The sequence below is a fragment of the Rattus norvegicus genome, chromosome 1 (genome assembly GCF_021556685.1).
Source record: "Rattus norvegicus strain SHRSP/BbbUtx chromosome 1, alternate assembly SHRSP_T2T, whole genome shotgun sequence".
NCBI lineage: Eukaryota > Metazoa > Chordata > Mammalia > Rodentia > Muridae > Rattus > Rattus norvegicus.
This window is the reverse complement of record NC_141534.1, coordinates 137,612,043-137,627,423: the sequence shown is the minus strand read 5'-3', so window position 1 is coordinate 137,627,423 and position 15,381 is coordinate 137,612,043. Positions and strand designations below refer to the sequence as shown.

Sequence of the window (15,381 nt, the reverse complement as noted above, 5' to 3'; positions counted from 1 at the left end):
ATATGTCTTCAGCCATATGTGAAGTGATACCTCATTGTAATTCTTTAAAATTAATGATTTTATCATTTATAGTTAAAATCTCTCTCTCTCTCTCTCTCTCTCTCTCTCTCTCTCTCTGTGTGTGTGTGTGTGTGTGTGTGTGTGTGTGTGTGTGTGTGTGTATGCACATGTTTGCCGGTGATTATGGAAGCTATAGAAGGGCATTGGAGGCCCTGGATAGGGTGTTTCAGGTGGGTGTGAGCCCCACAATGTGGATACTGGGACCCAAACTCCTTCCCCTGAAAGAGCAATCAGTATTTTTAACTGCTGAGTCACCTTTCTCATTCCCTATTGTAGGTATTTTGGTGATGATTAGTGACAATGGACCTTGTATCACTTACTTCTTGGCCACTTGTGTGATGCTTCTTTCTCCTCCTCCTTGGACAGAAGATCTCACTATACAGAGTAGATTACCTTAGAGTTTTAAGTTCAGTCTCCCAAGCACCAGGATTATAGACAGGAACCACTGTGTGCAGATCCTGTAGCAATGTCTACTGCAGCTCTAAGCCCACTTGAAAATTTCATTGTCAGTTGTTTGCTGTTGAGTTCTAAAAGTTCTTCCATATTTTTGAAATTCATGTCTGATCTGCCATATGGTTTATAAATATTTTCTCCTTTTTTCCTCTGGTTGCTTTGCTCTGCAGAAGCGTTTTCATGTTCACGTAATATCACTTGTCTCTTTTTGCCTTTGTTGTCTGGGATTCTGGGCTCCTTTCCAAATACACACACCCAGGCCGATGTCGTGCCCCTGTTCCCACTCTGCTTCTAGAAGCCTCACAGTTTCAGGGTTTTCCTTCAAGTCTATAATCCATTCTCAGTCCAGTTTGGGTTGTGTGGATGGTGTAAGGGGAAATTCTCTGATTGTGGGTTTGCAGTTTTCCCAACACCATTTGTTGAAGAGCCTGTCTTTTGCCATTGTGCATTCCTGGCACCCTCCCCGCATAGATGCATAGATTGTATATGTATGAACCACTTTCTGTGGACTCTTTTCTGTGTTTTTGCTCCTCTATATGCTTGTCTAGCTTTCTTTGCTTTTCGTGTGCTTCTGTGACACTCACCAGGAATTCCTAGAACCTTTAAGAACAAGAAAGACCTTTTGCCATCTCCTATGCAGTGGTCGAAGCCATCTAGGACACAAGCTCCTTTGAGGTATTTCCATAAGAACACTAAGTCAGGATGTCAATGTCATTTTGTATTTGATTCCTAAATTTCAGAAGATGAGACCAAGCTTTGTTGTGTGCAAAGAGAAGGAAGCAAGGTCTTGGTTTCCATCTTCATTTCCCTATCACCACACTGAAGAGAGGAGAGGGCAGAAGAGGGTCCCTGTAAGACCGCAGGGTCACAAGCTCCCACAGGCAGACGTCTAGACTTTTAGAACTGGGGATGACAGAGGTCACATTTATGCATCCTTTAAAAAGGAAAGCTGATTTCCTCTTAGACTTACAGAAAATATTAACGTATGTACATGCATGTAAAATATGTATACCGACACATGGCTTTTTATCTATAGATGTATAATTTGTGTAAATGAATGTATATGCGTACAAATAAATATGCATGTGCACATGTGTATATACACGCATAAATATGAGGGATTCCCCTGTTGTGACTCTTGATTGGGGTTCAGAGGTCTAAAGAATCTACTGTCATATTTTTGCTGTAAAACAAAACAAAACAAAACAACTGAGTTAAAAGTAATCCCACAATTTCTTGCAAAAGAAAGCCCCTGTTCCCATGTCATCTGAAGCACTTCACTTGTTCGTCAGTGCTGACGGTCTCCATTCCCATCATTGGGAGTATTTTTTTTTAAGTACATCATTTCCTGCACACTTGTAAACTGTAATCAAGTCCCAGGTTATGTTGCAAAAGATTACAGAACTGTATTCCCTCCGGCTTAGCCAGCAGAGCAAGCTAGAGAGTGGATCAGAGATGTCAGGAGAAGCATCTTTATATGCCTTTGTCTTTAAGAAGGTGAGTAATTGTCTCCTTTCTTGCTTGTTTCCTCCATGGAGAATTTACTGGCCCAAATTCTTTAAAAAGGCTCCTCTGCACTTCCATTTGCTGTAAGCGCGATTAGTTGCAGGTACAAAATTTGGAGCAAAGAGGCCTCCCGTGGCCTGTTGTGCCTGCAGTTATCCAACTGTGGCTGCAGTTTTTCAGTGCACAACTGATTGCACCCACGAAAGGAAAGGCTCGACTTTGAAAATGGGTCCCTTTAAGACAGCTGGGGGATTGCATGCCTCTGGTTGGCAAATTGCAATCTTTTCTCAGGCACAAGCCATCACGGAGACTCAAAGTGCAAGAACGAAATCCAGGTTAGGTATCTCTAGTGGGATGTGGGGGGCAGGTACTTGGACACATGTGTGCAAGACTACCCCCTCCTCTCCACGTTTCACCTGGATCTATTCATAGATGGGCATTTGTAGTATTCCGTCTTCCTTACTTCATCTTCTGCTTAGTTCTCCAAAAGCCTTGCAGAGAGCAGCTCCGCGTCACAGTGTCAATATAACACATTTAGCCAACTCTCAATTTGCTTTAAAGAGACAGCTACTGAGATTGACTTTTGCAAAGTGACTCTCTCCACCATGTGGCAAAGGTATCTGATGCTCCTGACTGTTATTAACTGTGTCACTGAGTACATAAGAAAGGGTTCTGAAGGAATTCCAGTGCGAATCCACTAATTCAATAATCCAATAACATAAATTCAAGTAATGGATATTAATACTATGCTCAAAACACGCTCCCAACGTTTATATCTCTCTTTCCCTGACGGACAGAGCATGCGTTGTGAGGGACTCTTGATGCAATAATAAAACCCAATTCTCATCCAGAAAAAAGAGAAGAAGAATCATTATGGGAGGGTGGTAATTTACTTTATACGACCTTCCATTGATTATTCTGTGGCTGCTACACAAATATCACAGGAGCTATTGATCGTAAAACCTACCAAATAGATCTCTAATAGCTTTTACTGGGCAAAAATAATTATGCCTGCACTGTGGTCAAACACACATAAACCAATGTGGAGGTATTAATGTATGGTATTATTACCCATCTGTCGGCAAGATATGGAGAAGAGCCTTCCCAGGTACACACTATGTCAGTGCGCCATGAAAGCTCAATTTCCATGCCAACAATTACAGCCAGTTATACGGAAAAATTGATTACTGTAACTAAAAACCAGAGCAGGAGAGCAGGCCTTCAGCTTTCCTTCATAAGAGTAAAATAATAACGAGGGGTCCTAATTGAGCCCAGGCTTCGAGGACACAGGAATTGAATTTCCCTGTGGCGTGTCGGCAGCTGAGTCAAGAGCTTCCTATCCAGTCTTGATCAAGATCAATGACCAACACACATAAAAGGTCAAGGTGTCTAATCCAAGAACTGACCATCTATCTCCCATGGAAAAATGTACGGCACAACTTAGAAAGGAGCCTCTACTGGCCATGGATGGTAGAGAGAGCCGAGGAAAGAGAAGTTCCAGTTCCACTTGGGTCAACCTGAAGAATGCTCTGCTCATACAGAATGCACAGCAGACCCTGCCAGACATAGGTCACACTCAGAGAGATTTACCCCCAACCCCAAACACACACACACACACACACACACACACACACACACACACACACACACACACACAATTGAAATAATTGGGACAACAGTAATGATTCCAGCAGCGTAAGCTCTAACTCTGGGTAAGGTATTTCAGATTTTTATCTGTGACTTTTCCTTTCACCCACTTGAAAGAATTATTCCAAATAATGCTATAAACAACTTCATCAATATGAACATTAAAAAAAAACTTCTTTCGAGTTATCAGTGAGGCACATGAGTGATTTGCTCATGTGTCTTATCTTGACTGTGGAAGGCTGAGAATCCCAGGACACGGGGTGGAGTCCTATTCCAGGAATCCCATTGATATAAATATTCCTGTTCCTGGTAAGTTTCCCAAGTACTTCTATCCTGGCCACACCACAGACAAACCTTATCAGGTAGTTCTTTAAAGCAGCCGTAGAAATCAGCAGTGACATTAAACTTGCAATCCACACAATCAGAAGATGACACTTCTCCAGAAGGACCCTTCAACTTCCCCAGTACAGCAGCTCTCTTTCTACAGCAGCAAAGCTTTCTGGTCCCTTTTAGCCACATTGGCCCAAGTACCAAAAGCGTGGCCAAACTAAAATCCTCATGCCTCTCCCCTTTGATGATTTATTCAGAAGCATGGCAAGGGTAGAAGGCTGAGGTGATGCCTACAGTAGTGGACATTGTCCTTGATGATCCTTCCTTAAGAGCGTTCCTTTTCTAAGACTAACATTTTCCAGAGCTTTGCACTCATTTCTTAACTTGACTTGTTACAACCTGGGATTTGGTCCTTGAAACCTTAAGTTGCTATTTGTGATAGCTGCTGGATCAGACAGAATGGTTTCCTAATTTTGGGCTATGGTGGACTGGCTGTGTGTGTGTGTGTGTGTGTGTGTGTGTGTGTGTGTGTGTGTGTGTGTGTGTGTGTGTGTAAGAGAAAGAGACAGAGGGAGGGAGAGAGGGAGAGAGAGACATGGAAAGTCAACATTGGTGTCAACCTCAGGTCTTGCTTGCACAGCAAGCACTTTATACACTGGCTCAGCTCAAGAATTGTGTTGGGTGTTGTTCTTGGAACAATGTTGCTTTAAAGGTACAAGGGCCATCCAGATTCAAACTAGGCTTGCAATTTCTCTCCGACCAGTGCCAGAAAGCAACAGGCCAGAGGCGTACATACATAATCCCCAAACTCTTCTTAGTTACTCTTTCCTTCCAAAGGGAAACATCATAACCTCCAGTGTTTTAGAGAATGACTCTTGTAAGGGTTTTCAAGGGACCCATGCAAAGCAAACATATTTCCCTTTTCTCACCTCCTCACCGTCTACACCTTGGGATTCAGCACAAATGCAAGCTGATCACTGGAGCCTACCTTTCTGGTTTTGGCCTTGGAGAACGCAGTGGCTCACAAGGGCACCACCAGCCTGTGAGGCATGGCAAGGAGAGCAGAGGGAAGCTGCAGGCTGTCTCGCAGGTGCTGCCCCACCGGCCATGGGATCTGCGATGGATGCAGTGCTCAGCGGGGAGGAGGATGGATGATGGATGGTCTGTCTGCCCGCCCGGGTCCCACCAGCGGGGAACCTGAGCATGTAAATAGGATCACACTCACAGCACAGTGAGGCGCCGGAGCAGGGAGGGAGAGAAGCCTGCACAAAAGGACTGGGCCCTGGGATGTTTAGATTTTGAAGGTTAGTTTCTATTATATCTTGGTGGGAGAAAGGAAAACCTCCCGGATCAGAAAGCAGAGGCAGCAGAGCCCTGCACCATTTCGGGATTTCGGGCTGCTTGACAAATCAGCTCGCCAGCAAAAGCAGCCGCTGTACTCAAACTGCAGACACTTCAAAACTCTTACTAGGTCTTAGTGATAATGATTCCTGGTCCGAATATGAGACACACCGTGGTATCAGACATAGACACTTGTTCTTCAGCCTCATACTCGGGCAATGTTAAAACCACAGAAAACTGCTTAAAGTCGAGAAAGTAGGAGGACGTTTCCAATATTCTATGCAAGGTGACAGCCGTAAGATCACTTGCTATTCAAAGCCACTAAGACTTCACAGAGGCAGAGGTGGACAAAGAATAAATATTCTGCGTGTTAGGAAGTATAACATTTTCATCATTTACGTGCTTAAAAGTCACAAGCCATTTGAGCATGTTTTGATCGTCCTGGTTAAAAGCGGGAAGCCCATGGTTTTAGCCCATTCAGAGTAAAGAGTCCTTTCAAAGTCATTAGGGGTTGAGACAGATAGATGGATAACAGAATACATGTCGGTATCAGCCACTGAAATGGGCCTGCTAGCAAGTCATTGTATCACCTGGTCTCTTGTTTGGCAACTGAAGGACAGGCCCATTCAAGGCAAATATTTCTCCCAGGCAGCCAGGCTGCTAAAAGGAATACATTTCATGTCAAGGAAAAGCGAGCCCAGTAGTAAGATGGTTCTTTCACCTCTGAGAGTTCAGGAAGAACTAGATCCCCCCCCCACCATGTAGAGAGATTGTGGTTTTTCTGAGGGTACCTTAAAATAACCCTTTTCCTTCTGTCCTCAACACTGCCCCCACTAGGGAAGTGAGAGCTGGGTTTGAAACTTACTGCCAAGGTGCATGTTAAATAATGAGTCTAAACCGAGAGGCTGAAGTGTCAATGCATGCATTTTTTAAAATCATTTTTTTAAAAAAAATATCACATTTTAATACGTTTTTCTAGGAAGCAGAAAAAGTTAAAGACACCTATTCATTCTACCCAATTGGGTTCATACAGAACCCAGAGAAAAGTAAACGCAATCAAATCATGCTTCTATATGTATTAAATAAAACAACTGAACATTGGGGCTTTTCATAGCACATTATCTTAATGTTATTACAAAGTACTGCATCAATGGATTTCGGTAGCTGCATCGTCTTTCATAGCTTGTATATATAACTTGCTCAGCTGTTTTCCTACCCGGTCTCTGAGTCTCTGGCTCCTTTTAGATGTCAGTGAACAATCCAGTAAGGAACATTTAAAAAAATGTCTTAAATTATGGATTTAATGAATGAGCCATGTGTTCTGATTTTACACACACACACACACACACACACACACACACACAGAGACACAGACACACACACACACACACACACACATCCTACTCCAGGGAAAGAAAATTATTATATGCTACTTTTTTGCTTTATTGAGGCAAAATTGACAAAGTGCATATTCATGCTTAGTGTTACAGAGGCTCTTAGTAACAATATCTAGTAACATAGCCGATGGAAAATATTATATAATATTCAATTTCTCTGCTTTTTAATGAATGTGCTTACACCCAATTGTTCTTCTTATTTGATATTTCTTTCTGCTTAATTTCTGGTTCCGTTCTCATTTAGTCCCAAAGGTGGCTCTGACATTTACAGATAAAGTAGAACACAGCACTTTCACAAATCATTCTTTCAAGCTGTTAATTTTGAACTAAAGTGGAAGCTATAGTTAAAGTGGTCACAATCAGCGACGCAGGAAATCACAACAAAACTGGGCTGAGTTGCAGGCAGGAATTATCTACTGAACTTAGATTTCCAGCAAGCCTTTGCTTTCTCTCCAGGGTGGCCCATAAAATGATATTCTCATCTGTGAAATTACCCCCAGAAACTTAAGGTGCGTTACACAGATCGTACGCTCTTATTAGGAAAGCCAGAATCGTTCATGCTCGCACCGGCTCGCCCTCTACTCTGAAAATGCGTGTTGTTTTCTTAAGCTATGAAGCTGGTCATTTAAAAATGTCTTCCTGTGTTCCGGCACCTTCCACAAGCACACCGGTGCCCAGTAAATAAAGTAGCAGCCCATGTCCCTTTTAGCAAAAGCTATATATCTGGTCGGACTTGTAATTTGCTCCGTTTATATCCTTTGCCCTTGAACTCTGGTTATTAACGCAATGTTTCTCCAAATGATGCCATATAACTCTGCGCGGAGCACATTCACAGTGTCACCACGCAAACTTGCTAAGGGCCAGGGCCAGCCGAGGAGGGAAGAAATGACTGCTGAAATGTGGGAGTTGTAACGCCTGTCTCTAAACGGAACAGCTGTAAAACTCACTGCTAATATTCAAATTGCAAGGCCAGAACTAGATTTTGGCTAATATTCTAAAGTCTGCTCAGAAAGCAATTTTTAACAAAATGGCTTTGACTGGAAAAAAAAAAAAGCCAAAACAACTCTTACAAATAATGCACTAAAAAAAAAAAAGCTAACTGTGCATTTTCAAAACTAATTTAATTATTTAATCCAGTAATTATTGAATGTCAAGGATATGGGCATATTTCCCTCCCAAAATAAAATGCACAATGTATATGCGTTGAACTCCAGACCACATTCCTTTGCGCAAGCCAAGACAAAACACCACTTTTTATTTTAAAGATTATTACTTTGCATTCCGTGGGAACGCTTGTGTGAGACGACTGGACATTGGCTGGGTCTAATAAGTTTTCGAACAATAGTAAAATCTCCTAATTAAAATGTGAAGTGTTGGACAGGGAGCAGAACCAGTCTCCGTTCAGATTATCAGGGAAGGCCTCACTTAGGTAAGTGTGCAGTGGCTTGAACCACCCGCTTTGCAGGGGAAGTTTCTCTTCAACCCTTTGAATTGCAGAGATATTCACACATTTGCAACACTGTACCCCAACAAGAGTCTCTAGTATCTAAATCCTAAATATTATATTTGCTTCAAAATAATAGTTTCCAGGAAGCTGAAACCTCAAAATAATCTTTATTTTAACAGAGCCTCTCCTTACAGTGACTGGACAGAGAAAGTCTTTTGTTTATATCCCTTCATTTATTCTCGAAAGGGATCTTCAGAAGAATTTGGTTTAAAAGCGGCAATCTGCTTTGCTAAGCCCTAGAGCACACAGACCACGCAGTTCACGATAAAAGGTTTGTAAAGACGAAGATGCTAGTCCATCAACTGTTAAACTTCATGTTGAATCCAAGCTAATTTGGAATTTGACACACTTGACTATATGGTTCATTCTCTGCGTTGATGGAGAAATAAAGAAGAATCTTCTAGCCTCTCCAGTTGGCTATCCTAGTACATATTCTTAACGAACATAATATGGTCTGAGTCCATTTTCATGGTCGGACACATGACTGTGAGTATTGTCATTAGAAAATAAATGATCCACAGAGGTCTGAGAACACAAATACAGTGTTTGGTGACCACGAATTCGGAGGGAAATGAATTTAAAATAACAAATAAGGTATCTTGAGAATATTCATGAAACACTCTTCTCAGAATATAGGCCTGCCCACTTTGTATTCCTTCCCAGCCCCCTTACTGTCTGCCTACCTATACCTGAATCAAAGAGGTACTGCACGCTTAATAAATGTCACCAAGCCTGTGATTTGAAACTCGAACATACTACTTAGCTAAAAATTATGAAAATATAGTGAATTAAAATATAAATGTCATTTTCAAAGATTCCTAAGCATCTTAAGACTTCATTCATGAGCAGGTGTCAGAGACAGACAAATTGACTACATCCGTCATCTCAGAAATCCTTCCTCAAAGAGCAGTCAATGAATGCCCAGCCTCTTGAATTTAGTTTATAAATGGATGCTCTTGAATATTTATCGTTTTATAGAATTAGACAGAAATGTAACAGAATCGAGCATTCTAACATTGATTTAAATGAAAACAGATTTGTGTCGAAATATTCCCAGTTATGAATTTCATTCACAAAATGATGGTGCTATTGCAGAGGGAAGATTCTGTTTTGGTGACCCTGGATCCTTGGTTATACCCCACTTTCTCTCCTACAGAACTGCTAAGGTGCCCAGATCGCTAAGACTGTATACAATATTCAATGTATGGTTTTTGATAATTGAGAGGGGGAGTTATCTTAATTGATTGCAACGACAACAACAACAAAAAACATATGTGTTTAATTCTTGATAGAATGAGGGCAGAACTTATTAAAAATTCTGAGTGACTCGAACTTTGCTGACGCTGCAGATTAATAAGATTGTCAACTTTAGCCTACTAAATAAATTCATTTACATAATCTCATCTCATATATGGTATGATTACACCACCTCTGGTTTCAGGAGTTACTTCCAAGATAAGAAGGTATTCCGTCCCTGGTTAGTCCTCTCTTGGTTTTCCCCTCTAAGTGTAACTCCTTCTTGAATTTCCCTTGTGGCTTTTCAAGTTGCCCAGCCTTTTAAACAAACTACCTTCCATTCTCTTCCTCCTCAGTATTATTTAGTGTTACAAGTTAATTTATTGACTTTCTCCTAGAGGAAATGGGTGTTTGACTCTTTTCACTAATCCTGTTCCTCACTTTCTCCAATCTCTTAGTTTCTCAAGGAGATTCTGTTGTCATTCGTGTTAAGTTAACGAGTAGTTTGTATCATTACAAATAAATCCTGCTGAGATCTGGTTTAGGGGACAAACTTGTTATTGCTTTGGTGTTTTCTGGTGCTCAGGCGTTGGTAACTGTGTTGACATATTTTCTTCTTTCACACTTACCTCTCTAGTTACCAAACTTCCCTCTAATCTTGGAACCTAGACTTGTATGGTCTTTGCTGGTATGTGAATAGTTTTAAAGATTTATCTCCAATTACAAGCCTGAGTTTGTGTGTGGAAATAGCATCAAATGAGGGCAGGGCCCTACAGAAGTTGAAGTATCAGATCCCCTGAAACTAGAGATGTAGGTGTTTGTGAGATGTTTGATATGGGGGCTAGAAACCATATTAAAGGTCTCTGGAAGAGCAGTGCAAAATCTTAACTGCTGAGCCATTGCTAGCCCTTGGTTATCGAATTAAGAATTTGGAGGAACATCTTCCCAGAGTCTTTTTATCTTCCTCCACTGCATTAATTACCCTTGACTCCAGGGCAGAGCGACATTCTGGGCTCTCCCTTAACAACTCTTGTCTTTCTCAGATAAGTCTGCCCTTTCTCAGGATCCCCTCTTTGACTGGCTCATTCTGAAAATGTTCAAAAAGTTTGTGGTGTCACAGTGTTCCTGTATTTTAAAGAAATTAACTGGGAGTCCCTGCAGTCAAACTCCAGGGTACAACCTCTTCTGTATTTTGTAGACTTTTCTCATTTTTGCTGGAGGATAATCTAAATTTACATGTAGGCTTCTGGATTTGGTACTGCTTCAATTACCTGTTCTTTCTCTAATATGCCTTCTGTTGAATGTTGAGCTTTCTAGTAAAGGAAACTGAAGAGAGAGATGGAGAGAGAGAGAGAGAGAGAGAGAGAGAGAGAGAGAGAGAGAGAGAGAGAATTTAAAAAGCTTTTATTAAATACAGCAATGTAGATCCTTATATTCAGTCCATTTTCTTGAATTAATTTCAACAACTGCATACCAATGGGCTTTTCTTTCTTTCTTTTTGCTAATTTATAATTTTGCATGTTCTGCCCTCCTTTCCCTTCCCTCCTCTCCCCTCCCCTTCTCTTTCCCTATCCTCCTTTCCCCTTTCCTTTTCCTCCCTTCTCTTCCTTTTCTTCTTCGTCCCCTTCTCCCTCCTTCCTTCCTTTCTCCTTCTCTATTTCTTTCTATTCGTATTTATCATTATAGCATCCTGTGCTGTCTTGTCTCTTCTCCCGAGGAGGTGAATGGCAATGTTCATAAAACATTGAAAAATATTTCTTTTCTCAGTAGGCTTTCTTTCCAGGATTAGGTTTGTTGGTTTGGTTGGCTGGTTTGGTTTGGTTTGGTTGTTTCTCACTCTTTGTTTTGATTCTAACAAACAAATCAAAACAAACTCATCTTTCAAGAATATTTTTAAAAGGATGGAAAAGGTATTTGGGTGCCCAGGAACTGTAAAAAGAGTCTTCTCATCTCTACAGGTCCACTCTAGCCATTTTGTGAACAAGCTCAGTATTATTTATTTACACTAATTTATGATAAACTCTATAACACAGAATCTTCTGGAGATACAAGCCTTGCTTCTAGTGTCTTGCTTCTCACTGAAAGACAACCTTTGTGTATCATAGTATATCAATATCATCTATGGCTATAACTCTAATGCCTTCTGTTTTAACTCCTCCCAAAACCAATTTCTCTGTATTCTAATTTGGAGAGTCATGGACAGATGCCTTACAGCTTCAAAACACAATATGCAGCTCTAACCTCGAGATAACTTCAGCCCTCATATCTCATCTTTCTTGCCCTTCTCTTCCTTCTGCACCTTCTGTATAGTCTAAGCTGGCCTGGGGCTTGGCTCTCTCCTGCCTTAGACTTTTATAGGCTGGATTATAGGCATGGACCACCATGCCCTGCCCTGATCTAAACCCTCCTTCCTTATTAAGATTTTTATCTTGTAACTGAGGTACTTGGTGTTGTCAGCTCTTCTAGATATTTCTTCTGCTTAGGTCTCAGCACTGATAAGTTCTCTAAGCCATTTGCCAGCTTCAAGGTTTTGCTCTATACTATTCTGTTTTGTCTTCTTTGTTATTTTTCCTACCTCTTAGAAATAATCTAAACTATATCAAACAAACACAATTCTTTTAGTCTATTTTGGCCATTTTTTTCGTGGCAGTTAACTTCTGACACAAATATTCAAGCCTCATCCAGAAGATACTTTTTAAAAAAATTTTATTTATTTTTATTTATTTATAAATCCCAATATTAGTTCCCCCTCCTCCCAGTACCCCCTCAGGCATATCTTCCCCCATTTCCCCTCCTTTTCACCTCTAAGAAGGGAGAACCCTGCTCTGGGTATCACCCCTTACTCCAGAACATCAAGTCACCACAATGCTAGGTGCATCCTCCCCTACTGAAGCCCAACAAGGCAGACCAGTTAGGGGACAGGGTCCACAGGCAGACAGCAGAGTCAGGGACAGCCCAGACTCTAGTTGATGGGTGACACGCATGAAGAGACCAAGCTACGCATCTGCTACATATGAGCAAAGGGGGGTCCATGCTTGCGCTCCACTCCCCCGTGTGTGTGTGTGTGTGTGTGTGTGTGTGTGTGTGTGTGTGTGTGTGTGGCCACAGGACACCTTGTCAGAATTGGTGGTTTCTCATACCACCTGGCTCCTGGGGACTGTACCCTGACCATCAAGCTTGGCAGCAAGTTATTTACAGACCCATTTTGCTAGCCAAAGAATAGATTATTTTATTTGAGATTTCAAAGCACTTTGAAATAAAGACATATAGTTAAGAATACTGAAATATTAATAGTTATAATTTCCCAATTTTTAAGGAGATGCTAATTTCATATACCAAATGTTTTAGTACTTCCCAAGGTTATCTCAATATCATATCATCTGAAGTAGCATATTATTATGTCATCAACTGATTAGCCCCAGTGTTAGTAAAGAATGACTGACTATGAAGGGGAACAGGCAGAATGAGTGATGAAGAATTGTGTTTGGCATCAGCCACGATAGGAAATGTTATCACACACTAAGGCTTAATTTCTATTATGGGGTTATTAAAGACTGCAAGTTGAAAATAGGATAAATAGACCACAGAAGAGTTATATTCAATGATGCAAGATTTAATGAAAGCAAGTTGTTTCTAATTCAACTTGTGCCTATGAACTCTAATGAAAGTGAGTGTTAGGCCTGAAACTCACCTACATAAAGCATCGAAATGCCGGCTGCGTCTCAGCGTGGAGTTAGCAAGGAAACTGTCTTATGTCTGACCCTTCACATCTCCTTTGAGGAAACGCAGCATCTTCACTGTGATTCCTTGACTTAATCTTAGTAGCATCCAATTAACGAGAACCATTGGTACAGACCTAAGAATGAGCCAGAGGATCAGTGTTTCCAGGAACCCTATGCACATGGCTGATGTGGATATAAAATAAGACTTAAAATATTACTAGCTTTAATATCATTCTCAGAAGCTGCCCAAGTCGAGTGCAATATATTTCAGGCTTGTGAAGGTCAATACAACTGACAGATTGAAATACTGTCCGTGACTTGCAAAAGTCATTTTTGGGTAAGCTGTTTTTCAAGATTTAAATTAAACATAATTTTGGGCAGGATTTCTTTCCTTTGTTTCTTTCATTTTTTTTCTTTCTTTTTTTTTAAATACAAGATTTCATCTTAAAAGGAATATCACTTTCATTCTGGGTTGTCAAGTAGATATTACCATCTTGGCCATAGGCTTGATCGCATGGTCCAAATACTGATTAAGGACTGGCCCTGTTATTTGAAGAAACCATATTTTTTAATCATTCAATATGAAATGCCAAAGGTTTTCGCAAATCTCGGAACTTCTTCCTGAGGTTGTAATTGAGAGAGAGAATTGCCTGGTGTTTACGAGAGAGAGAGAGAGAGAGAGAGAGAGAGAGAGAGAGAGAGAGAGAGAGATTGGAGCCAGTCACATTTGGGTTCACCCACATTGGCCATTTGTCAGCAAGCTACTTAATCTGTCTCTGTTAGCTAGTTACCTCCTATGTAAAAGGAGATAATATCTGGTGTCTGTCAGATGCAGTGAGACAGGTATCTAGCATCAGATTAAGAGCAAGCACACATATAGTTAACAGGCCTTGTGCTGTTGATATTTAGTTTAAAATTACATTCATCTATTTTATTGTGTATATAAAGGGGAGTGGGAGAAAGTAGAGGGCCGTGGCTGGGTCATACATACCAAGGCATGGTCTGTGCAGGTTAGAGGATAATGTTCCAGCATCAGTTTTCTCTTACAGTTGTTTGGGTCTCAGGGATCCCATGTAGATGGTCAGGCTTGGTGGCAAGTGCCTTTACCCAATGAACCGTCTCATTCCTCCTCCTCTAAACCTGCTGTTTAAAACAGGGTTTCATGTAGTCCAGGCTGGTCACAAACTTCTGATTTTTCCACTTCTGCATCCCAAGTACTGGAGGTGCAGGCTTGTACATCACATGCCACTAATTCCTGCTGGTGATCTTATCATTGGCATTGTGAGTCTATTATTACGGTTATCCACTTTTCTATGAGCTGACATTTTGGTGATGTTGATTTTATATGTAACTCCGAGATGAAATCCCAAATGGGTATATTGTATAGCCCGATTTAACTAGATTGTTTCTTATCATGCACTAATATCTTGCAACATCTGGGAACCTAGTTGTTTGACAATGGCAGCTTACAGATTATGCAAATCTGTGCTATGAGCTCCCTCTGAATAAACTGGACTTAAGAGTCAAGACTCCACTTTGCACTGTGCTCATGAATTCCTTTTCCCCTCCTCCCCTGTACAGGGTCAGGCAGCACTATGGCTCTACCTAGCCCATGCAGCTAGTCAAGGCAGATCCACTGGTTCTATTGGGGGTCTATACAGTAGTGCATGCCAGGTATCATAATGGAGGGAGTCAAGTCAGTTTTGTCTTCTCAGCTGTTCTTTTTGAGACTAGGTTTGCATACGAATCATAAAATAATGGAGATTTGGGTAGCATTTTATTAAATTAATTTTTGCTCTAATATTTTTTGGAAGAAAGAATTGGCTAACTTTAATCTCTAATTGTGGGTGAGTTTTTATATTTTTAAAGATTTCCTTTTAAGTACTTCTATGAATTGGTTAATAAATGCATACACACAAATGGATAGATACAATAATATGATTTATATTTATGTGTATATACATATATATATACATATGTGCATGTACATATGTACATGTGTGAGTTTTTGTGTTTGTATTTTCAGTCCAGTTATGAGAATCTAAGGAGAAAAACGTTTGCTACCACTGATCCATCCCTCCAGTTCTTTCTAATTTTTTCTCCATTTTTAATGTATGCTGTTGGATAAGAATTTCCTAATCACTCCACATGTCCCTGGGTCTTTTACCCTCAGAGGATAGCC

The 15,381-nt window shown here is 40.7% G+C and overlaps 1 long non-coding RNA gene across 9 annotated transcripts in view; it reads right to left on the bottom strand.

Annotated features, from left to right (window-relative positions):
• The window catches only part of LOC120099851 (uncharacterized), a 178,459-nt gene that overhangs the window by 100,229 nt on the left and 62,849 nt on the right, over window positions 1-15,381 (bottom strand). For 3 of the 9 annotated variants that reach the window (XR_015647106.1, XR_015647105.1, XR_015647100.1), the window contains 2 exons: window positions 14,191-14,342; window positions 13,169-13,333 (listed from right to left, as the gene is read on the bottom strand). The exons of 5 other annotated variants lie outside the window; for them this stretch is intronic. This is a non-coding gene — a long non-coding RNA (uncharacterized LOC120099851). Of the gene's footprint in view, window positions 1-10,748; window positions 10,804-13,168; window positions 13,334-14,190; window positions 14,343-15,381 lie in introns of all 9 variants that reach the window. One more of the 9 variants, XR_015647104.1, reaches the window with a different exon arrangement.